Source organism: Sylvia atricapilla, chromosome 4 (assembly GCF_009819655.1).
Source record: "Sylvia atricapilla isolate bSylAtr1 chromosome 4, bSylAtr1.pri, whole genome shotgun sequence".
In the NCBI taxonomy this organism is placed as follows: Eukaryota; Metazoa; Chordata; class Aves; order Passeriformes; family Sylviidae; genus Sylvia; species Sylvia atricapilla.
Genome location: NC_089143.1, coordinates 12,431,192 through 12,457,301, shown reverse-complemented (window position 1 = coordinate 12,457,301; position 26,110 = coordinate 12,431,192).

The following is a 26,110-nucleotide window of genomic DNA, read 5'->3' as shown; positions in this document are numbered from 1 at the left end:
GAAAAATGTAGGGAACAGTGTGATAACCTTAAGATAAATTTCAATGTAAATAAAATTGGTATCTATTACCATGAACTGTACTGATGATTCAGAGAAAAGTTCTCTACCTTTCCGGTGACACACTTTACATTGCTTCTAAGTATCCTACTGATTGTTAGAGACAGACAGAATCAAGGAACAAAGGATACTTCCTGGGGTATTTGCTGAAGTAAACTTACCAAATTCACACAATACCTGTACGCTTAAAGACAATGGTGAATTCTCACACATTATAAAATGATATCACTACTTACACAAAACTGTATTTGGCAACCATGTTGTAAATCAGATGTGAATATACAATGCCATGAAACAAGAAAAATATTTAGTAGTGGTAGCTAGAATTCTGGTTGTGCCTGGCAGTCAAGGCCCAGATGACCAGGCTTGAGTGCTCCTTGAAAGAAAACCAAGCTGGGCTTGTCTTCTTTTTTCTCCCATTTTCTTAATTAAATTCTGATGTCTAATGCCTTCATATACCTAAGCCAAAAAAATGTGTGTTTTCTGATTCCAGCAAAGCTTTTTGGTGTGCATGGCCAGGATATCCTACTTCTCTGTGGTATTTTGTGCTTATCTTTTGTTTGTCTGGCAGCTTTTTATCCCTTCATTTCTTCTTTGTTCAATCACACACAAATATTTCCCTTCCATGGCCACATTACTCTCATGCTTATGTAAAATGCTAATGCCTTGTGTTTGGCTGTTCTATGAAAATATTACTAAATTCTGTTATTAATTTCAACATTTTGGCCATATTTGGATATAAGGAAAGCTGACATTAGCAAATCTAAGTAAATAAGTAATTAACATTTTAATTGGGATATCTTAAAACATCCAGGTGTCAGAAGGTCCTGCATTAACTACATTGTCCAAACAAGAAATTACATTTAGTGGTTTCTAAAAGAAGGATATTTTATTGTGATGCTGTAAGTAATTTAAATATAACTTATTAACGCTAGCAGAAATGTCTTTAATTTTCACTATTTTCCATTGTAGACCTACAGTAGATTATTCCATGTCCTGCTGAGTTAACAGAACCCTTTGTCTGTTGTGGGACTGCAGGTTTCATGCTCCAGTTTCTATCACTAAGGGTTCTGTGTGATGCCTTGATCCAAAAGCACACATAATTAAAAGGAGTCACACACCCCTGTCACACATGCCATGTTGAATTTCATAATTCTACAGTGCCCTTAGGCACACAGCAGGGCTTACTCTTCAAAACCCCATGTCCTCTATGCTATTATTTATCTAATAAGTAACATCAGTGCTGAATTCTGCTCCAGGGTGCTTTACATAGGAAGGCTACCATTTCAACACAATAGCAAAGTGGCATATCCTGAGTTAACAATAATAGCTCTTAAGTAAGGTAGCTATTTCCTTCGTCTCTTCTCATGCAAACAATAGTAGGCATGAAGTGATGGTACTGTTATTAATGTTCTTTGCACTGTAAAAATATGTAGATACTGAGAAAAAAAAAATTAAAATACAAATAAAATAGTATATTTTTTTTTACTTTTCAAACCAGAACTTGAAGACCTCTTCTGGAAGGTTAACGGTATGTGTTTCAGAACAAAATGCTGGAATAAATTCTGAAACATACAAAAAGGTTAGAAAAACTAAATAAACAATTCCCTTATTTATCACAGCTCTCTTTTAACCAAACATTAGGCCTATGACTTTATAGGTTTCTAGGAATCCAAAGAGTTTGAAAAGTCATCTAGAATTAGAGCAACCAGAATATGCAGTTTCCAGTTCCGAATTCCCTGAAAATGTTTTTCCTTACCTTTAAGACAGAAACTGGACTAATACTAATTTAACACAACTCTGAAATGATTTGAAGATTTCTGGAAACCTAGAGTTCAACTTCGAGCCATGGATAGAATTCTAAAGCCTTTGACAACTAGATGACCAAAACCAAATGAAGTCACTCTTGTGTAAGCACCTTGATCGTGCCTGGGTTGCAGTTAATTTATATATACAAATATTCTGACTCCTATCTTAATGTATTTATAAATAGGCAGCTATTTGAGTGGTAAAAAAGGCACAGAGTATCCCACGTTTTCCACGACCCATTCCCTTTCCCATGACCCATTTCATCAGATCCCTTGCCCCACTGCACAACAGGTCTATCCATTCTTCTCCTGATAACATACTTACAGAGAGCTGTTTTACTACCCTTCACCTCCTTTGCTAGTTTCAACCCAAAATGAGTTTTGGCTTTACTCTATCCATTCCAACAAGAAGGGAAATGCCTTTGAATTCCTCCCATGCAGCCTGTCCCCACTTCTGCCATGTATGCACTTCCTTTTTGTAGTTGAGCTCAGTCAAGACCTCAGTCTTCATCTATATTGACCTTTTCACAGACTTGCCTGACAAAAACAGACTATTCTTGTGCCCTGAGGAGGTTGTCTTTGAAGATCAAACAGCACCTGTATTCAGCAAATGTTCATCTTAAAAATACAAAATGTTTGACTTAAAAAATCGACCTTTTTTTTTTTTTTTTTTTTTTTTTAATGTCAGTTGTCTGTTTTTTTGGATTGGTTTGGTTTTGGTTAGTTTTGGTTTTGCTGGAAGCGTGATACTTTGCCATCTGATTTCATTTTCCAATATGCCAGTAGATATCTAAATACTTGTATATCTAAAAGCATTTTCCTCAGCCTTCTCTTCTATATTCCTGCTTTCCCTGCTGGGGAGAATGATAATCTTTTTTCAGTAATGAAGTACATGTAAATACTAAGAATAGTGGATACATTATACTACTACTTGTGTGTAGGTTTAGTCTCATACATTAAAATCCAGCTGTTAATTGTAAACTGTGTCCCCAGTTAACCCATAAATATGTAACCAATTGTGCAAATGAAACTATTTAAATGTTAAAATGCCTTTAGATCCCAACTATATATTTCCTTTTTTAATTATTATTAGATTCAAACTTCAAAAATTCATCCTCCTAATGGAGAAAGAAAAAGCAATGGTAAAAATTTGGAAAACTTACCTAGGATTAAAAGCCAATTACAACTTGTCCTTCTTACTTTATGAGAAAGTTATGGACAGAATTAGAATCACAGCACAGCAGCAAGCTGTGAATGATATATAAAATGAAACAGTCCTGCTGATTGTACTGCTGTGCTGTTTGCTATGACCCGTAGACATTCAGGTGCACAATTTTCATATTGTGGACAGAAGAATAGTCACGCAATTAAAGTCTTTTAGAGGTGTGTGTGAGAGAGCTTTAAACGTTCAGTGTATACTCTGTTTTCTTCTTCACATTCTTTCCTTTAAATACCCTCTTTCCAGACTAAAGCCCATGAAGAAAAAAATAAGAGCTTATTCTCCAAAAGAAGGTACTTAGCATAGTAAAGACCTGATACAGGTTAATTTTTTTCCCCTTTCTCATCCCTAGGCAAGACATAAAATTTTGTTTTATGCATGAAGATGAATGGAAACAGCTTGCAAATGGAAAGGAAAATAGTTTACAAATGGTTTTATTTGCCTAAATTTGAAGGCTCTTATCACAGAGACCTTATGGATACTATCAAATACTCACAGGCTTGTCTTGTGTTATCCAATGGGCTGGACTTTGGTTCTATGCTAAGTGAAACATAAAGAGTTACCTCCTGATTGTGCAGTATCAATTAGGGAAGAATCAAGCCTACAGATATGCAATGCTCCTCAGTAAACAAATAATTTCTCACCAGAAATTACCAAATGTGTGCTAATTTTACTTATTATGTGTATTTATCAATATTGTGGTGTGAATTTTAAACTTTTTGCTTAATAAATAACTTCTTTCTAATTTTTTTAAAATTTCCAGCTCTTCAGTAAGGATTTTCAGATAGCAGAGACATATTGTTAGGTAGCAAACACATATCTCTCCTTAATCTCTGGATCCACTCTATTGCTGCATTGCAACAACAATGCATCTTTTACTAGAAAGATGATTTGGGGTGGTTTTCCTGATTTATTTAAAAGTATGTTTAAAAAATTAGAAGTCGATTTTGCAAGTTGTTTAGACTTTTTATTTTTTTTTTGCCAAAATATGCAGGAGTTCAGAAAGCAGTGTCATGACACAGCCATGCTGACAGAGCCCAGAGTGCCATGTTGACAGTGATGAGACATGGAAATTGCTGTTATTGGATGGGTAGATAGTAAAGATTACTGATGCAATGTCTAGTACAGTGAAAATTTGTGGATTTTCAGTTGGGGTAAACTTTTAAATTGCAAGTGAATGAAAAAAGAGAAGTTGACTTAGCAAAATGTTTTACAAAATATAGTAGGCTTTAAAGCTGTACTTTAATATGACCTCTTTAGTATTTTCTTTAGTAAAAGCTTGGGATATGCATAATTCATCTGCTGCTTGATAATGTCTTCATGGAGATTTCAGTGTTCTCCCATCCCAGAGATTTCTGAAGTAGATTATTTAGTAATCTTTCTGACAGGTATTACAAGTAGCAATTGCTGTAAGATTAGAGAGGCTTTATCACTGAGGAAGCCTATGGTTAAGTTTACACTTGTCTTTTAGGCACTTCCAAATCCCTCACAGTTATAATAAAGAATCTGACCTCCCCTTTAACTAAAATTATGGAACAGGTCTTCATGCTTATGCTTTTTGCACATGAGTCATTAAAACAGTGCACATGTAATGTCAGAAATTGTGGGGGAGCAATGGCATATCATTCCCAGTGCTAGGACACAGTGGTGCTGTGGCTCCCCGGGTACCAGATGTGAGGAGTGATGGACAATCCACCAGGGCAGACAGGGCATTGCCTCACAGCCAGAGCCCACCCTGCCACGGCAGTCAGGGAACAGGGCAGGCCTGGGACAGCCTTCGACACAGTGGGACACCTCACCAGGGATGGGCTGGAGCTGGGGCACAGCTAAAACTGAGTCAAGACATCACCCTGTGAGTGAGGATCAGAGTCAGGTCTGGGGAGGGGAACCAGGGACAGACACAGCCTTGAGGTAGCCAGGAGCCTCTACACTAATGTTTCAGCTAATTTTTATTGAAAAGTGTGCTTTTGAATTGTCTTGTTGCTTCTGCTCTGATTCCCCATTATGCTTTCAAATCATTATAACTTGATTCATTTCTTTTGAATGAAATTATTTAGAAAGATGCTCTCCAGAATCACACTGAATGTTCTCTGATTGCCATTGGTTGTCATGCTCAAGTTGCCAAAGTAGAATTAGTTCAAAATTAAATTTCCTGTCTTCTCAGCACTGTTCCACTGCATGGAGACTTAAATCCATTTTGCTATTTTTCACTTGTAATATGTACGTAGACTAAGGCTAGCTTTGATTTCTGGGAATATGGGTGTCCTTCAACAAGCATAGAATTTATGCAACAATCTGAGTCAAGTATATTTTTGTATCACTAATTTTGCTATTAAATTCCTTCTTACAGCATTGAGAAAGCAAAAAGCTGGTTAATTCTTTAGTAGTTACTAAAAATTACTACTACTAATTTAGTAGTTTAGCAGTTACTACTGTTGCTGGTCTTGATATTACTTGTAAATTGTGGCCCGTTTTTAGTGTTTTCTGACAAATACTTTTTTATGAACAAGGAAACAATCAAATACCATCTGTCTAATTATCTAATTTGGCCAATACTCAAAATAACATGCAAAGGATCCAAAGTTCTCATGCTCTTTTACCTGAAACCTTACACAACTTATTTCAAATTACACTTTTCATTGCATAGACAACAGCGGAGTGTAGCATGATGTCATACCTGAGATTTCAAATCCTTCCTCACTTTGCTGATTCAGCTATCATACATTTTGGTCCAGAGTTGGCTTAGTCATAGCTTCTATTCTCTTTGCTGGTCTCCCTTGAGAGCTCCATTCATACTCAACAGAGAGCAGAGAACCTGAACAGACTAATACTTTTTTGCAATGTGTCACTGTGATAATAATTTCAAATAGTTGGAAAGTCAGTAATGTGTCTTACCTAAATGATAAAATAACACCAGATATGTCATTTGCAACAATACTTAATGTCTAGCCCACTGTGGATTTGTTCCTGTGGTGACACATAGAAATATCCTAACTACTCATCCTTCTCTGGAAATCCTAACGGACAACTTGATATATGTGTAGAGAAACACCAACTTATATGAAGACATCAGAATCTGTCTGTTCATTCATGTAATTGCTTTTTCCTTGCATTGCTATATATAATTAATTTTCAAAGCCCTTGATTAAATTTAGATTTAATGCACTTGCCTGATTTAAAATTTTTAAATGAACCATTGATTTAAGGAGCCACTAAACTCTTGCTGATAAACCCAGAGTAAATAGAGCAGTGAAGTAATATCAGTGGATCTATGTATGACCAAATTTAAACATGACTCACTGACAGAAGTAGAAATTCCTTCACTTCCTTCCTTCAGTCAAGATGATAGATTTGATTATTGCATTTTCCATTATTATATATATGGCTTGCAGAATTGTGTATGAAACCTCCATTATCATTTTTGAAAATGAATGGCACTGACAATTATTTAAGCTGACATAATTTAGGAACTGGCTGAGCAGAAGCTAGTATGAGCAGAGCCAAAAAAACACTACTTAAAAAACAAAAGCAGGGTCTCTAGCAGAGTTATTTAAATCTTTCCACATGTTTTTACCAAAGACAGAACAATTCATGGAGGCTAGACTTGGATTTATTAATTGATATTAGCTTCAAATTTTCATTGATATCCTAAAATACACCAAAAAATCAAATTCCAGTGTTATTAGATATCAGTTATATGGGACTTGAACACTAATGAAGGTAAAAAGGGTAAGCGCAGGAAGTGACAAATGATTTAAAAGATATAATTTTTCATTTCCTTTTGTGAACAAGACTGGATTTACTGCCTAAAAAATACAGAAGAAACAGCATTATCTGCTACAGGGTTTTCTTGGTGTCATATTTAACAATGTAGCCCTTGACTACTTTGTCCTGTTTAAAAAAAATAATTTACAGTTAACTTCTGCAAAGTTGTATTGTTCACAGAAGTAAACAATTAGTTTGATAATGCAACACAGAGAAATTCCTATTTTGACTGATGCTCTCAAAAGTATTTATATTATCTATACACTATTTTCCTTTTTTTTTTCTTTTAGTTTCAAATAAGCCATTGTCCCTGCCCATGGGAATGGGTTTGGAAGCAGATGATCTGTCTGGTCTCTTGTAATCAAAACCATTCTGCGGTTTTACAATAATTAAAGAAACTGACTGCTTGTGTCATTATTAATTATGAATTATGCAAAATTCTGTGTGTAGATGGAGTGTGGTTTAAAAGCTGGGAGGACTTGTGGTTTTGTCTTGCATTTTCTTTAGCAATAATTACTCAGGTTGGTTTGGTTTGGGGTTTTTTTGGTGAGAACTGATTATTGAACTAATGCTTCTGTTACTGAGTTGGTTCAGTGTCTTTCTTTAGCACCTAATTTTGGAAACAGATACACAGGTAGCTGAAAGTACCTACAGTTTTTCAGATCTCCTCTCTAAAATTTATCTTCTGATTGCAAGATCCTATATGTTATATGTATCTTCCAGAACTGTCTATTGGGCCCACAAAATCACTGTAAGAATCTAAATGGCACTTAATTTTTTTTCTCATATATTATCTTTATATTCTCTTACTGTGAGAGATGTTAAAAAAAAAAAACAAACACCAATAAGAAGTGTAAGGGATGCTGGATGCTGATACCACTGCATATAATGGTGACTGATAATGTGCTTTGATGTGACTCAGACTTTACACATATATATTATTCTTACTATTTTTTACTTGTATTCTAGTGGCAGACATAGTAAATAATAAGAAAATTCACTCAAGTTCTTGAGAGCGATAATAATATTCTCTTAATCATTTTGTTTAGAATAGTTATGTATAATACTGAGTGAATGTAAAAAAAAACCACTGCACATCATCATTGTATTTATTTTTCCTTTAGAGGCTGAATTAAAGTATGAGATAGGCAAAAGATATCTAATGTGTTTTTAAGGACTCTGAATCTACTGTTTTTTTTACTAGTATAATATTTTAGTGCTTAATTACTCTTATTATTAGGGTTATTATTATGTTAAGGAGCATAAGTACATTCAAGGTGGAATATGGACCTATTCAGAGTTTTCACATTTTGTTGTATCTCTGAATCAAATAATCAAGTACTCAGTCTAATCAGTTTATTGAAGAGAACTTTGACAGAGTCTATTGAGTCTCCCAGTGTGAATCTTGTTTTCTGTGCTTGGGATCAAAGTGTCCTTTCTTCAGTGTTCTGCAATCTTCAAAAATTCTAAAAGAAAAACCAATCATTTGATATGGTGATGGCACAAGGAAAAAAATCATACCCCTTCATGTACTCTGTATTATCCTTCTGACCCCAAGGACCACATTTCCCTGCTTGACCTTAGCAGTACTTTCTGACCTTATGGGAAGTCTTTAGAGGTGAGATTTTCCTTAAAGAAGTTTTTATAACTCAAACAATCTGTTTAAAACAGATAATTTTGATTTTTAGGTTCTGCATTTTTTACTGCTACTGAAGTAATATGTAATGAAAAAACTTACCAAGTTTTAAGTTTTGCCAATGATTTTTCAGTGATGGTCTGAGAGTTGAGTTTGATATGATATTCGGAGTGTGTTAGGCAAACAGAAAATACAAGCCTAAAATACACGTTTCTCAGTTATTGATTGATTAGTTTGGCAATAAGCATACATTTGGCTTCAAGATTAAGCTCCTAAAGCTCCTATTGCCAATGTTCATGGCCAATAAAGTCTCTGTTAATGAAGATTGTATTCAGAAATGAGCATGTGCAATTGAAATAAATAAATATTCAAAAAATTTTGGATGCTGGAGTGGCAGGTAGGGTAACTTTGTCATATATGACATGCTGAATTATATAACTGTATCATATCTGTAGGCATGCAGCAATGTCTGCTTTTTCAACAATGTGTCTCTTTTACTGCTCATCTAATAAATAAGTGCTAAAATACTGCTTCAGGCTTGTTTGCATTACAGTTGACATTTCAAAATACTGATGAAAATGACATATCTTGAGTAAACCCTTCTAAATAAGCTGTCTCTTTCCAACATGTGTTTTTTTCATATAAGCAGCAGTAAGAATGCAACTGTGCCGCTGTCATTACTGGCATTTGAAGAAAATGTTTCTTTAAAAAGTGGAAATTGAAACAAGATTACATGAAGTGTTACATCACTGTGTTTTATAGTTGAAAACACAAAACTTGACATTTACACTAGTTAGGTTTGATACGCAGAATAGAGAGAACTACATACTAAAAATGTTCAGTTTTTACGTGATTATAGGCCAATACTTATCACTAAATGAGATTTTGCTTGGGTTTAACCTTTTATTTGCTCTATAGAGTCTAGGAGAAAAGAAGTAAAAAATTATCTCAGTTTTTGACACTTCTTTTTCAAACTGAATTTTTAAGATGAATAAGAATTTTACAAAGAAATATACAATAAAGTGAGTTCACATTTCAGAAAAAGTGTCATTTAAGAGACAAAAATTTATTTTTCTGCTTCTTATTTCAATTTGAAGACTTAAACTGACTAAAATAGTTACTTTTTTCAAAGGACATGATGGACAAAAATGTCTTTTTTTTTTTTTTTCTGCAAGTGTCCTATTTTTCTACCATAAAATTTGTTAATAATTGTTACTATTTGCCTAAGTTGCATTCCATAACATGCAAAAGCTAATTGCAGCAAATTATTAATATTTTCAGAATAAAGAAGGATTAATTCTGGTGAGTCTGGACAGAATGTAAATATTTTCTGTCCTGGAGAATTCAGTAAATATTGTTTGGCTCACATCTCATATTCTCTAGCTTAAACCTGGGCAAGAAAGTCATCTCATTTTGCAGACATGACAGGAGCTCCTATTCTGCACTGACATGAATCCAAGATGTGAAAGTGTTTACAAAAATTACATTCACATCCAAAACAATCTTACAGTGCTTTATGTGGTTTTAGCAATCTCTGTTCAAGACCATGGCCTAAATCTAGATCACTATTATTATCATTCAGTATCATTACCATCATTATTCTTTTACTTTATATCTCTGGTCTTCTGTTTTCTTCTCTACGACTCTCTCTCTGTGTGCTTCACTAGAAATTGTATTTTCAATGTGACAAATGTTTTCATGTGTTCTGGAAGAAAATCATCCATCCAAAGTAATGATGAACCATTTCATCAGAACATTCTTGAATGGTTTATTCTACCTTATTTCATATGCCAGCTTTCCTTGTTTCATGGAATAAGCGTTGAGATTTTATTTTGTTTTGTTATAATTATTTACTTGCAATTTTGTTGCAATTATTTACTTGTTACAATTATTTACTACTTTACAAGAGGAAATAATTTTAGTCAGAAATGGTGACATCCCACACTAATGCTAAGGTTTAAGGTTTAGCACCTAAGTAGCATGTTTCAGAGTATCTCTTCTCAGACTGAAAGAGGAAAACAAGTATCAACTCTCCTGATTTCCAAATAATATTTGTTCAATTCTTAATTTACATTTGTGCTATATTTAAAGATTTCAGGCTTTGGTCTGTCACCAGAAAACCTGCTACTCCCAAGAGATGAAACAGCATCTACAAGTTCTTGAACCACTGCTAATTCTGCAACCATTTTCTTAATGCTGTGCACTTCTTTCCTCCATTTCAATGTTCTCTGAATGGGCACCAGAATACACTACCACACTTTCTATTCCATTTAACAAGAAGTGTGTTTGACTAAGGTTAATAGCTTAACCTTATATTCAAAAATGACACAATTTTTGGAGGTGTTCAAATTTATAAGTTCCCAAGAAAAAATATCTTAGCATTTATCCCAAGTAACAGACATGTTTTTAAAGTTTTGAAATTTGGCCTTCCTAGCTGATAAACCATTTTTTGAATCATGTTAGCAAATGCATTTTTAAAGTATCCTGTTGTCATTCTTCAAAACGTGCCAAAAAAGCACATTTTTAGTAGAGGTAGATTAAGTATTTGCAAAAAACTTGGATAATGGGGACAAACCAATGGAATTATTATTTTAAAATGCATGGGTATTGTTGTGATAGTCTACTACGATGATTTAGACTGAAAATTTCAATACCAACACTTACTTCATATCCTAAATTTCCCAACAGAACTTTAGGCAGGGTTATTTAACTTTCAGGCTGCCATCGAGTAGAATAGTTTTTATTTGTGGTATTCTGTAGGTTTGGGGTGATTGTGATTTTTTTGGGGTTTTGTTTGTTTTTCTTGATTTTATTCTCCTTTAAAATTTGAAGGAAGAAACCTTTGGAAGAAGGCATCACATTAAAAATTGTGGGTTTGGCTTGTGTGTGTGTGGTTTCTTAGAGTTTTGGTCAATGTCTTGTTCCTTCTGTGTATGATCCTGAGTAAAATATAATTTTCCATTTTAAAATATGATTGGACCCATTAATTTGTTTAAGCTGGTTTTGTTTTTTTTGTTGTTGTGTTGTTTTTGGGTTTTTTTTTTTTGTTGTTTTGGTTTTTTTTTTTCCCAGGGACAGAAACACTGAACAACTTTCTTGAAACAACTAAAAAATTAAGTGTCATTTTCATGTACCTCTTCCTATGCCTGTAAGACAAAATATCCTACAACAGCAACTGAAAATCTCAGTTCTTAAATGCAAAAACAAGCATAGATTTCCTTTCAGTAATAGAAATCAAGAACTTGAAGGACTTTGCAAAGTGATTTATTTGACTTCTGGGATTAACTTTTGTTAATATGGAGTTAGAAACATCCAGTGAAAACAATCTCCTCTATCTGTTACTGTCCTTATCTGATACTGTGTTTATCTGAGAGGAAAAATAAATAAGTACCAAATGGAAACTGGTCAGTTTTGACATTGTTAGTGTATGCATCAGCAAAGCTGCAGACCTATGACAACAAATTGATGACACCACTGACAGGAAGGATTCATTCACCAGAAACTGGTATTTCTTAAAAGGACTGTAAGAGACAACAGAACAGAAGATGGACAACATCAGTGTCATTAATCACAATTTGACTGGAGCAAATGCTTTAATTGAGAACACTTGTTTTTCAATTCATATGATTAAAACAATGCTAAAAAATTTCAGATGTAAATGAGAAAGAGGGCTGTTAACTCTGGTTGTTCTCATTAGAAATTGTTCCAGATGTCTCTTAATACTATTAAAAGAATCTGAATTTATGATCAGAGTTATAAATTGCCCCATGGCCCACCACGGTACTTGAAGTTAACTTCAAACAATGGATGTTTACAATTGTATATGGAATGGAATAACCTCTTGGAAAAAGGTGTTTTTCTTGTTAACTTGAAGAGTGAATTCAGCTACAGTGGACCTTCAAAAATGACAAGGGAAACACTGCAGAAAACAATTACTCTGAAAGTTTATTTGTTTTACTATTTAATTATGGATCAAATTTGGGGTTGATAGACCATTTATTCACATGCTGCGTCAGTTCAGTTTGCACAGAAATATCCCTATGTTTTTGACTGTTGCTCTTTAGATAATTATTTCTGAAAACAGATGTATTTTCAAATATAATTTTAAGAGTGGAAAAAAATTGAAAAGACCTTGAAACAAGTAACAAAAACTCAAAAAGAGAATGTCAAATCCAATATCTAACTGGGAAAAGTTTTCTTCATTTTCTATCAACACAGTGATTGTAAAAGTAACTAAAAATATCTAAAAATATAATAAGCATCATGTAAGTAAAAGAAGAAATTTAATTTTTAGTCTTTCAAGCTCTTCCGATGAAGACCCAAGGAATGCTTATGTATTTCTTTAAAGAAGCCTGTCACATGGGTCAATATAATTTTAAAAGTTCCTTATATTTAAAAGAGTAATAAAATGTCATTGACAAAAACAGGTTCTTCAGAATTTTAAAAAAACCCTCCAAATTGAAAAGGCTAACAAATTCTTCAAACCTTCAGGAGCCATTAGTAGTCACATACCTATCAGCATACAGGAAATCTTCAGCATTTAAGTTATTATGAAAACATGATTAAATGTTGATTAAAAGATAATATAATCAGATTAAATTTGCTACTTGTCTCTGTGAATTCCTTTGTTGAAATTTGTACTAGTTCCCTTGAAAAAAGCAAAATGGGATATTGTTTTTTATGGTTAAAACTCATTTTTGTGATTTTTCAGATGTAAGTATAAATATAGCTTGACAAAAATACTTTTTTTTTCATGCCAGAAAAAACAAAAACTGAAAAAATGCTCAAGATTACATTTCCTTTGGGGGATAATTTTTATGGGTTTCCTCAGCCAGGGAATCATTATTCTTTGAATCAAGCTCCTGTGATAACTTATTAAGATTTCCATAAAGTATTCTAAAAATTTTCCCAAAAGAATTACAGTATTTTTACAAATTTGATTTCTGCTAGGTATTTTCGGTCATTCTTTTTATCTATTGTCCGTGTCTTCATTTCCTTCATGTTATTTCAACAGCATTTAAATCTATTGATAGGATCGAGGAATTTGAAATTAAAACTCTGCCTGTTTCCTCAGTTTATTTACCCAGGTGGACACTGCCAAACTCTCTATTGTATATAAATGCAAAATAAATTAATAACACTTATAAAGTCTGAAGATGACCTGTCAAAGCATGAAAAAGTCATATATAATCAAAAGATTCATATGGGATTTAACCATCAAATTCACACATCATAAGGATACTGATTCTTAAAATGTTTAACAAAATGTCATTTCTTTACCTTTTCAGATAAACTATAAACAAAAAAACCCCAAAGAAAACCAAACACACTCCTCCCCCAAAAAACAGGCAAAAAAAACCCCCCAAAAAAACCCCAAGCCTTTATAACTGCAAGGATATAGTTTCCTTTTTCTGAAAAAATCTGAAATAATATAATATCTGGGAAGATAGAAATCTAGAAAAAATATTTATAAGAATTTTTCAGTTCCTTTATATCAAAGTGGTGGTAACCAATCACTGGATTATGATGATTATATATGTAATCTACAAGAAAAGGATAGGGGAGAAATAACCCAAAAATGGCAGACTCCCTGTATTTATTTTCTGTTCTAAAAGACAATTCTTAATGAGCATTTTTCATGAAACTGATGTGCTTTGCCAGCTTTTCATTTAAATAGAATGATGATAGTTTGAATGACAACATTTATAAAACTGACTAATATTTACTCAGCTTGATAATCACGGACTAAATTGTTTTGATTCACTGTATTCAGGCAGTTTAAAAAAAATAAAAGAAACCCTCTTTGATCATGTGCTTTTCACTCTTAAGTAAGATAAAAGAGTATATTCAAATAGTTATTACAGAGTAATCAGTGCATTGTTAATCACCACACTTACCTTGGGATGCGAACAAACCTAAAATTATCTTTCAGTAAAAAATTTCTGGGAAGAGTCAGGGAAATAATATGAGAAGCTGAAAAGAATCACAAGGCAATTAGGAATAGTAAGAGCAAATTTAATATTTAGCTACAATTTCACAATATCTTATTTCTTGTCTTATGTCATCCAGTTGTTTAACTGAAATAATATAAAAGAAGAGGCAGGCATATGGAATGACTTCATCTTTTAGCATTCCTCCCTGCTTCTGTAAAATAATATTAAGAATTGTTTTGCCTATCTTGACAAATCTCATCTATTTGATCAAAACTTCAATACTTGATATAATATTTTTTGACGCTATAAACCCATTGTTCCCTTTTCTGAGGAACAGAAGATTCCTGTAGGTAAGGAGATCCCAGGACACCACCTTCTTCCTTTGACAGACTTTGAATAATTTTGTAATTCCTGAAATCATAAAAAGACTTTCTTATCATCTATTCCTGTGATACAGTATGGTCTAGATTCTGCCTTGTTGCCCGTTTTGACCATTAACAGTATGGTGATTTGGGTTTTCCTTTCATTGTCCACATGAAATACAAAAAAGTCTGTTTCTTTGAGTGAAAGTTCATGGTCAGATGAAGCAGATCTTATATTTTATTCCAAACAAACACATTCAGTACTGACTTTAAAATTTATCTGCAGTTTGGATTACATACAACCAACACTCACAGGCAAAGATGTTTTTTCCTTAAAGAAAAAAATTCTTAAGCACTTAAACTAGAAGCACATATAACTAGCCAACCAGTTGCCAAATATAAACTTTCCTCCATTCCCTTTGTTTCCAAGAAAATATTCAGGCCACATCCAACATCTCAGCAGTTGCACTTGGCCTCATATCACTCAATCCTGATTGATCCTCCTTCAGTTCCAGTGGAATGCCCCTGGCATCTTCCAAAGATGAAAGCGCATGATTTTCAGCCTGAATTGAACATGCAGTCACCAGTTTTAGAAGTTTCATCGTGAAAATGTAAAGGTTTATGCAATTTGGAAGAAGGAACTTTATAGCACTTATTTTGCTTGCAATACTTATATTTCCTTCTTTAACCAGTTTTGCTATTGGTGTCCATTGCCATCATTTTTATGTGATATACTTAAAAATTCTACATTCTAGTATCTCACTCCCCTCCCCATGCATATCTTTAGAATTAAAAAATTCTCAGAATTGTTTCTTCCTTTAAAAAAATTATTTTATGTTCCTACCTAATGCAATCTATTATTTTTGGGATAAACTTGCTCATCATACAGATAGTCAGACTACAAAATATGATTTCCTAAATCTTATGAACAAGTAGAATGATGTTTTTATTGACATAACAGAGTATTTTATACTACTTATTTCTGTAAAATTATCACAGTATACACAATCTTCAAAAGCTTTACCTCCTCATTTTCAGAAAACTCATCACTTGTGAAAAATTAGTAAACTCAGTAAAACAAGGAAACTAGAAGTGGTATAAACTATTAATTCCATTCTATTTATGCCTAGTAATTTCCAATAAGTAATCCATTATATTAAAAACTGAAGTCTTTTTTGTGCATACCATAATACATTATTTCTCCAGACAAAAATCTTAACATGCTTTATTGCTTTTCTTTGTGTTTTTTTTTTGTTTGTTTGTTTGGGGTTTTTTTTGTTTGTTTTTGGGGGTTTTTTATGTCGTTATTGCTGGATGGCAGATAATACTGGTTTAACATATTAAAAGATTTTATTTTTCCTAGCAAAATTGACCAGTCTTAACTTGTAAGAATTGTTTCATATAATTTCTATCATTTCCTAAATTCAATGCAAGAAATGCCTAAATTTCACCAGAATTTCTGGAACTCTTAAAAAAAAAAAAAAAGTAAAGTAAATCTTCATTTATTTGAATTAAATGAATGTATAGGCTTTGAATGAATAAAAAGATCTTCCAATCTGTCACATGTAAATTTTTACCTGAAGGAAAAAATAAAGTTTATATATTATTTTAATAGTTAAATACCTTATCTCTTGAAACAATTACTTTATTTCAAAGTGGCCAAAACAAAGAAATAAGATAACAAAATACTTTAAAAGAAAACTTCTCATTTAATTGTCAATAGCATCATAGAGTTAGAAATATATTGGCTTGGAAGAGAACTGAAAGATCATCTAGTTCAAACCCCCCTGTCATGGGCAGGGACAACTTCCACTAGACCAGGTGGTTCAAACTGCCATCTAGCCTGGCCCTGAACACCTCCAGGGGTGGGGTATCCACAGATTTTCTGGGCAACAAGTTGCAGGGCCTCATCACCCTCAAAACTGAAGAAGTTCCTTCTAATGTTGTGGAGGCCAATGCACCTCCTAAACCAGAGTACCTGAGGCTCCCTTGGAGGGATGTCCCTTAATCAGGAGGAGTACCTTCCTGTTTGGAGGAGAAGCAGATGCCTCCTCCCAGAGCTCTTTGGTTGTCATTCAAATGTACCCCAGTTCTGCTCTACCAGTCGACCTGTTGGCCTCTCTGCCCCTTTCTCCCTTATATGTCCTTCACCCAGGCCCCATTGGGCCTGATTTGGTGCAATCCTCCACCCACGTTCCACCCCTGTTGTCCTACTGGTTCTCCTTGTACGTTGCCCCACCTCTGCACCACTTTATCCCTCACCAATTGGTTCCTGACCCCAACTCTGCCCCATATATAAACCCTAGTCCCTCACTTATCCTTTGCCTTTGCCCCTGCCTTTGTCCCTGAACCCCTTCACATGAAGATGGAATAAAACCTCTCTATGGAACTCTATACAAAGACCCTTCCCTTTTTTACTGCTGAGGGACCCATTACAGGTATCCGGAGTGAGTGTTGAGTGATTGTGTTGACATGCTTGTGACTCCTGGCAGCCCTCCACTTGGGGATGCTTCCAGAAGGTTGTGGCACCTTTCTACCTACACCCACTGCAACATAATATCTTGTCTAAACCTGTCCTGTTTTTATTTAATGCCATTACCCCTAATCTTATAACTATATGGCCTGATAAACAGTCCCTCCTCTCCTTTACTTTAGTTACTAGAAGGTTCATCTAAGGGCTCCCAGGAGCTCTAGTCTCCCTGCTAAACAACTCCAACTCTCTCAGCCTGACTTCATCTTTGGCCTCCTTTTCCTGCAAAATTGCGTTTCCCTTCCCAAACATAATCCTCAAGTTTCCAGATTTGCTGTGTAGCACTTAAAGAAACAGCTCTCAGGTGACCATTATAACCGCACACATAAATACCTTCTTCTGGAATTGGGAAGAGCTGTATTACAGTAGCCAATAAACTGATTCCTCACCATTAAAAAAAACTGTACCACTTCATAAACCCTCCCAAAATGCTGCTGTACAGAAGAGAATTAGAAGTCCTTAAAATTTTTACTAGTTTGAGTCTAGAAAGAATTTCTAAGGTTAATATGTTCTTTGTACTGTAAGCAATTTCAGCAACAAATGAATTTCAGGAGATTTCTGTACTAAAAAGGACAATTCACAAATGGAAATCTTATATATTAAAATTTTTTTCAGCATCTCAATATGCCAATTACTAGACTTGTATTACAGCTTATACACTTCTCCATGTTACCAACAGAACCCTGTGGATATTCTATTATCCTCTGCAGGTTTTTCATTATATTTTTCTGACGTGAATTTTGTCTTTTTATTTTCCATTTTTGTTTTCTAACATGTTTATTTTCAAATTTTTCAAGTGTATATACTAAAAGAATAGACATGTTCTATTAGCTACCTTTTTCTAATTCTAATGTGTTGCAGTAGCCTTTGTTTTAGAGGGTAGAAATTATCCAAGACACAGACTTCTGGTTTATCACAGCATGAAAAAGCTCCTGCTTTATTCCTCTTTACAGCTCAGCCATCCTGACTCCAACTATTCACTGACTGGCTGCAGCAAGCTCCTACTCCAGGGATTTCCCTTGCAAGTGCTCACTGCTGATTGTTTCCTGCTAAACCATGACTGTATGCATTACCTTGCAGACTCTGACTGCAGGCTTTTACCCAGCTAGACTATGACTGCAGGTTCCAACAACAGGCTCTGACTGCAGACCCAGACTGACTTTGCAGCAGTAATTCTCTCTACCCAGGATCCTTCTTCATTATTTCTTCTCACTCCCTCTTCCTCAAGGTTCCTCTTCCTTCATGAGTCTCGTGTTCAAGTGCCTCCACAATAACCCCCACCAGCTAACCCACTCCCTTTTATCACACTTATCTTCATTCGATATAGCTGTGACTCATCAGGGGCAAGGCTGTATTGGGTAATTAAAACAGCTGTTACTTATCAGGGGAAGGTCACCTGTATTCCCTTTCCCTACACTAACGAATCCTTAATTGCTGCAAAGACAGTTGCCTATATTTATAGTATGTTTTGGATTTTTTCTTGTCATTCTGCTATATATGTTTATGTTGTATGCTAATTCTTGTATTTAACTTTTGAAATTATATGTAGAAGAGCTTGAGGCAAATCTGAGTCATTAAGGCAGAAAAGCAGGAGAAATTTCACCTTGTTAAAAACAATCATTATGATATAGTAAACCTTTCAAAAAATAAAATTGCAAATAAGAGAAATATAAATTTTGGCTGAATTTTGGGTGAATAAACATAATTCAAATATCTGAAATCATTAAAGAGAAAAAAATCTGCAGTCTTTCATGCCTCTTCTGGTCTTTTTTTTCCTATTGTTTTTCAGAACATAAAAAGTCACACCCAATGATTTTATTCTGGCTGAAAATACAAATGCCTATATTCCCCTCAGCAAACCTATACCTCTTTCCTCTTCAAATACATAAAAGTTTTATGCTGTATAGAAAAGACAAATGAAATCCACTAACTTAAATAAGAATTAATTATTCAAGTACTTAAATGGTTAGGTGTTATTATACCCTGAACAAAATGGAATATTATAAACATAGGGGGCTCTCATTTTTTTTGCCTTAACTTTCCCCAGTTTGCTCGTAGGTTGATTTTCCGTACTATGAAGTTTGTATGTCTCAGAACAAAACTCTGATAGTCATTACTTAGGAAAAATAATCACACACCAAACACATACATTAAAATATGTGTGCCAGTTCCTTTCTTCATTCTGATTATTTAGTGTAATGTATCACATTACATATTACCTGAGATTCATAGATGCCTCTGCTTCTGAGAGACATCAATTTTATTTATCAAAAACTATTTTTAAAAGTTTTTCCTCTGAAAATTTATAATAGCAGGAAGAATAATGAAGATATAAGTGCAAAAAGGGTTTCTTATTTTGCAACCCTTATTTTTTCCCAGAATTTTTATTATATTCCCCATTTAGGATTGCTACAACTCAATCTTATACTCCATTTTTAAACCTCTATACTAAGTTATAAGTATTTTATTCTTAAAGTTACTTTAAGAACAAAGAAAAACAGACAAAATCTTTCAGTGTCCCAGTGTGTATTACAATCTGCTTTACAAGCAAGCACAAGTTCATATGGAATGTCATTATCCAACTAGCCCAAAGATCTAATGCTTGCCAAAAAAGTCTCTATTTTCTCATCTCGTAGAATCTGTCTATCAAAATCAGGATTGAGTAATAATTCTAGAGACACAGGTTTTCCCATGTTTTTACTTCATCTGTTACAGAGAGATATTTCATTGTACATTGCCTTTTGGTAGCTGTAGAAATATTTAGTGTGAGACAAAACAATTTGGAGGTCCACCTTCCCCCTAAGATAATAAAGCAAGGAAAAAAAAAAAAGAACTCATCAAGTACTGAAAAAAATTATTAATTTATTAGCATAGAAAATAAATTGATTCACTGTTTGAGTTCAATATTGACAAATAAGACAAAGGGGAACCACAGCTGAGCTTAAATTTCATAGCACTTTATGAAAAGCTACATTTCATAACCACTCCCTGTGAGAAATATTCCTGCCTTGGGAGCATTTTTCTGTGGATTCCTTTAACTAGCAGCTCAATGTGGACTAAAGAAAAGAGACTTCCTCCCTAAAATATATCCAGCAGTAAATGACAAGGATCAAAGTTCTGATATCAACACTGAGAAATATCTATGCTATCAGTTACCCCTTTTTTCCCCCTTCCATTTAAGACTATACAAATCCCAAATACCCTGCAGTCTGTCTGATGCAAAAATGCTCCTCTAGAATACTTAAATAGCTCTCTATGAAAATTGGCTCTTGTGGCTTAATGGTAGAACTTTGAGCATTCAGTTTCAGCATTGACAGACATTTGGTTTGAAAAAATCCTTAAGGAAGTAATAAGCTACTGAATTCACAAACAAATCCTAAAAATGAAGAAAATATATCAGGAGAAAAAAAGGAAAGAACTAATTATTTTTTACTTTACTTTGCATATGCAATGTGCGTCTATTTTTAAAAGCATGATTCTTTTATTTGTCACCTAATATATGCAGTTTCATATCCCATTCTACCAAAAGAATTATTCTTAGATTTTTATCTCTTTGAAGCCTTAAAGGGAGATGATTCTGATTAACTAAGAGGTTACTTACACCTGATATTAACCTAAACTCTTAAGCTGGCAATTTACCTGGCATCATGGCATGCAATAATTCTGGATTTAGGCTTTCCTATGTGCTAGGAATTCTGTCACAAATAATTTAATCAGGTCACTGCTCTCTTTAGGCATTCAAAAAACACCAGTGTTTAGAGTTCTGCGACAAGCATGAAGTAGTTCTGCTGGAGATTGTTGCATGGAAAGTCTCAGAAGAATAATTCTACCTATGTATCTGTCTATCTATGTGTCTATCTATCTACCTATCATGCATCATCAGTCTTATATGTGAGTTGCATATTTCATCTCAGCTGTTAGATTTGATTTAAAATACATATATATACTACTTATTGACACTACTTATCCCATTAGTGTCAAATAGGGCCTTGATATGAATCAGAAAGCTCATTCATATAGGTGCCTTCAAAATTTTACTTAGGGTATTTCAATCAATGTTTTGAATATAATATGAAGTAACACAGACTCTTATAAATGCATAGGGAAATATGCAGATGATATTTCAAAGTTATTTTACAAATGTATGAAAAAGATAAAAAACTCCAGGAACAATATGTCTGGGGGATGACATCCAGTATTACATTTACCTTTGGAATTCTATCCCAAGATTGTCTAAATGGAAAAACAAAACCATAATTTTCTTTGGAATTTTTATCTCTATGCTCTAACTATCCTATTATCATTTTATCTTGTGAGGATAAAGACAAGATAGCTCCCTTTTCAGAAAATGGACTGACCCATATAGGAATAATGATGAGACATATAGAGACAATATGAGACATTGACATATAGTCAATGATGAGACAACATAACATGGAGAGTGAGACCTTGGAGCCTTCAGAAATTTGTCCCAAATATTGTATAAAAATTGTGATAATAACATATATGGAAAAGGTATGTGAAGCTTGCTTGTGACTATCGCCTGTGAGTACCTGTCAATAAATTTCAGCCATGAATTCCCAAAGGACAAAGGTCTTTTTCAGTAACTTTCAGCAGGAAATATGATTTTGTACATTTTAAAATTATTTATATTTGAATGAGCAAGGATATGCAATTTTCTCTAGGCTAGTCTTCTTTCCAGGGTTGGCTAATTTTGAGCTTCTTAGCTGTATGGCCCTGGACTACTCTGTTTCATGCATACTAGATCCTGTCTAAGACTAGTATTCCTAGAACTGTTTGTTCATATTCCTAGCCTGGAAGACCATTAGGAATTTTTTTAAGAAATAATCCAAAAGAGCTGGTGTGATTGATCTTGTAGTTCTTGATATAAAAGGCAATGCTGTGCAGAAAAAAACCCCCATATTTCTGTAGCAGAAATATAAGCCATATAGGGTTCCTTCATATTCTGCATCAAAAGGCAGAAGAGGTTAATAACACCCTAATCTTGTTCCCTGAGTACATTTTCAACTAAATTTCATTTTTAAATTACTTTTCATAAAAGTTAAAAAGTAAAAGCATTCAGATTTGCAGTATTGTATAATACATCTAATAGGGGAAAACAAAACAGCAGAAGAGAAAAAACAAAAATTGGGTACCATGTGACTGTATAATACTTGCAATAGATAGATAAAACTGTTCTAATTATCAACACAACACACTTTTCTTCAATAAAAGCACAGAAGTGTTTGTTTGAGAATCATAGATTTATTTCTTTAATATCCTTTCCCTAGAGAGTTATCAGAGGTTGTTCTCCTACTGGAGTGTATTCCCTTGTCTTGAGCTCTGAATATAATGATTTGAGTGAAAAGCTGATTTTTGCCTGAGTAGACACATATTGCTGAAGGAGTTCTCCACTGAATCACCAGTGTCCACCTCAGCACTTTCAACCTCCAGGGCAAGCTTTTGGTATTAATCATAAATTGAATACATGAAGAATAATAATTAAAGACCAAACTGTAATTATGAGCAACATCCAAAGGGAACAAAAAACTGTGACTGTAGGCCCTAGGTTTCCTATTAGTGCATTTAGGATTAACTATAAATGGTCTTGTTAAACTCAATTAAATAGTCAATTAGATGGATTTTTCCTACTAGAACAGGATAAGAGGCTTGACTTTTAGAACTGCACTGTTTGTAGGTTTTCCTTTTCTTAACTATTACTGTGTATGGATTTCCTTTCCCTGGGAGACAGTTAAAAAAAAAACAGAGATAAAAATTCCTAAGAACGTTTTTAGGGGGCTTTGGCTTTTTTGTTTCTTTTGATCAAAATTCCTCCTACACCCCAAAAGTAATCAGTGACATGTCAAATATATATCTGCCTGAGAAACAGTGATATCCTCTTGTTGATAGCTCTTAGCAATTAGGATCCCTTTTCTTCATCTACAGTTGTCTATTTTACTAAACTTGGATCACGTTTGCTGTCACAATTTATAGTAGGTATCAGTCTAGAAATAACTGGTTTCTTTGTATGTTTGGTGAGTCAGACTGAATTATATTCTGGTGTGTTTCTTCATGATATTTCCTCATCCTGATTTTGTCAGTTGTTGCTAATGTATGACAGCAAAATTAGATAGAATGAAGCAAAGTGCATTTATTGCAGTACAAATGTTGTCATCTGTTAATACCTGACAGACCTTCCTGAGATTATTTTTGAACACTGCTGGAATATAAGTGCGAGTAAACTGAGAGAAAAACTTACAAATACTTTAGGTTTCTATGCTACAGTACAAAAATCTCTGGTCTTCTGCAGTTGTATAACTGCTGATTAAAATTTAATTAAACAAACGCTTTGATTTTTAATTATCCTTCACCTATGATTAAGTGAGTTCTACACTGTGTCATGGATAAAGAGACTTGACATCTGTGAACAGCTCTAAAAGGGTCAGCCAAAGAAATACAGATCTGGAGGTGGACTAAACTGCTTTTAGGGGTAAGAAGCAGAAAACAAACATGGCATTTAACACACATGTAAAGTACTTGCATGGTAAAATCAGATATGACTTGCAGGTCAATTGAAAATACTCAGAGGTACAAAAGCAAATATATTAAAATAACCCCAAGCAGATCCTAGAAGAACTTCCTTTTGAGTGTTGAATGTTGTCACCCTGCAGCCACCATCAGACTGCTAACATGGACCTCTAGAGTCGAAAGAGCAATAGAAGGATAACAATAAACATAACACCAGCAAAGGGGGTAGGTACTCAGAATTTTGTGTGCTTAAAATTTTTGTGGTACAATGACACAGTTTTTTTGTGTCGTTTTGGCTATCAAAGATATAACTTCTTGTCCTGATTTAGGGCAAATTTGAGAGGAAACCTTCAAATGGGGTTCCTCTGGAGAGAAAACCCAAAAGGCCACTCCTCCTAGCTGGTCTGGGAAAAAGAATTTCCTCAGAGAAAAGTGGAAAAAGCTATTTCTTTAACAAACAAAATGCCCACAAGCATGAAAAAAAAAAAAAACACCAAAAAAAAACAAACAATCAAACAAAAAAACCCCCAAACAAACAAAAAAAAAACACCAAAAAAACCACCTCACGCTGCTCCAAAGAGATGGCAAAACTGAGGAAGTCCTTGCCAGGAGTTAGCTCAGCTCTCTCAGTGTTTATCAGTCCCAGTCCCTTCAGTGCTGGAAAATGCCGAGGTCCAGGCCCCAGTGGGCCATGGATGCCAGATCCCAGTCTTCTCTGGGTTTTCAGTCCAGAACAGACTTAAACAATCCCAAGAAAATGGGAAAAAAACAGTCCAGGAAGTTTCATTACCTCCTCTCTCTGGCTGCTGTTCGTGCATCCAATGAACATATAGGCTCAAGGAAAAGAAGAGTGCAGAGGAGTGAACGCTTTTCAAAACAAACTGCGTGCTTCTTCTTTCCCTGCTTCACTGTCAGAACCAGTCTTAAAGGTACAGAGCACAACATACAGCACACACAGAACAGATGATTGGGGATACAGGTATTACAGTCACCCCAGGACACTTGTGGAAGACCAATTTCCAATTAAAAACAGATTAGGATCGTAAAAAGAAGAAGCCATAAAAACACCTTCTCCTCCCAGCACCCACCACAGGTTCATCATCTCAGATTCATCTTTACTTCTTTTGTTCCCGACTATGCTGTTTGTGGGAAGAATAAGGTGGAAGAATGTGTTTGTGGTCATGTTATGAAAAACTTGATGTCTGCTGTTCTTTATTCTTCACACAGTACCTCTGCTAAAGCTTGAGGTCCCCCCAATAGATCCATAGACTGGATACAGTCAATTAAAGGTTCCAGTACATGTCCTTCCCACCAACTGCAGTACTTCAGGAATTACTCCACCACAGCATCTCTAATGACCTTAATTTTGGCCAGTATCAGGTCCATCTTGGTACTACCTTGAATTGGCTTTCTCTAATGTGGTTGCAGCTCCTGCTTTCCTTTCCCGGAGGCCATCCCTGCAGAGTTCCTCCTCTCGCTGCTACCAGAAATTTGCCATGCAAAGCCAATGTAGAATACTGTCACAGCTACAGCACATCTGAAGCTGTACAAATAAATTTGGCTGAAACAAGAAACCAAATTTGGCTAGCCTAGTTCGTTAGAGAATAGAAGTAAAGAAGTCCTGTGGTGCGGCAATGATAGGTTGAATTCAAACATGGCACCCCAGCCAATCCCATTCAGTCATGAACACAGACATATCATTGGCCAGTGAGCTGGACGGTGCTGTGACCCTGACCAATCAAATGTTCAAGCATGGGAATTTTGAACCCCCATAAAAGAGCATACCCCAAAATAAACTTTGGCTCTTGTCATATGACCTTCAGTGTGTTCAGTTGTGTCTCCAAAATTACAACTCTAATGTAATAGAATACTAACAATTTTTTGTTCTTTATCTTTTATGCCTTTCCTTTCTGCCAGTCACTAGGTCTGAGAGTAATAGGGTGTGGCATTTTTTATCTAGGGGGCTTAGAATAGCATTTTGAGAAAATGTCAAAATGCTATTTAGACATCTGTATTTTTAACATTTATTCAAATAAGCAAAAGTAAGAAGTCATTGAAATCTTGTTCTTAACATGAATTGAAATCCAAACTCATGCTACTATCATGTTTCACTTGACTAAAACTGTAGATTATATTCAGCTCAAGAGATCAGACTAGATGATCTTGAAAGTAAATTTTGGGTTTAACTTCTCTGTATTTAGAAGTTTGCCCCTTCACTGCATGTCCTCTGATATTATAGCTGCTGGCATAGTAATAGTTAGACCTCAAGTAC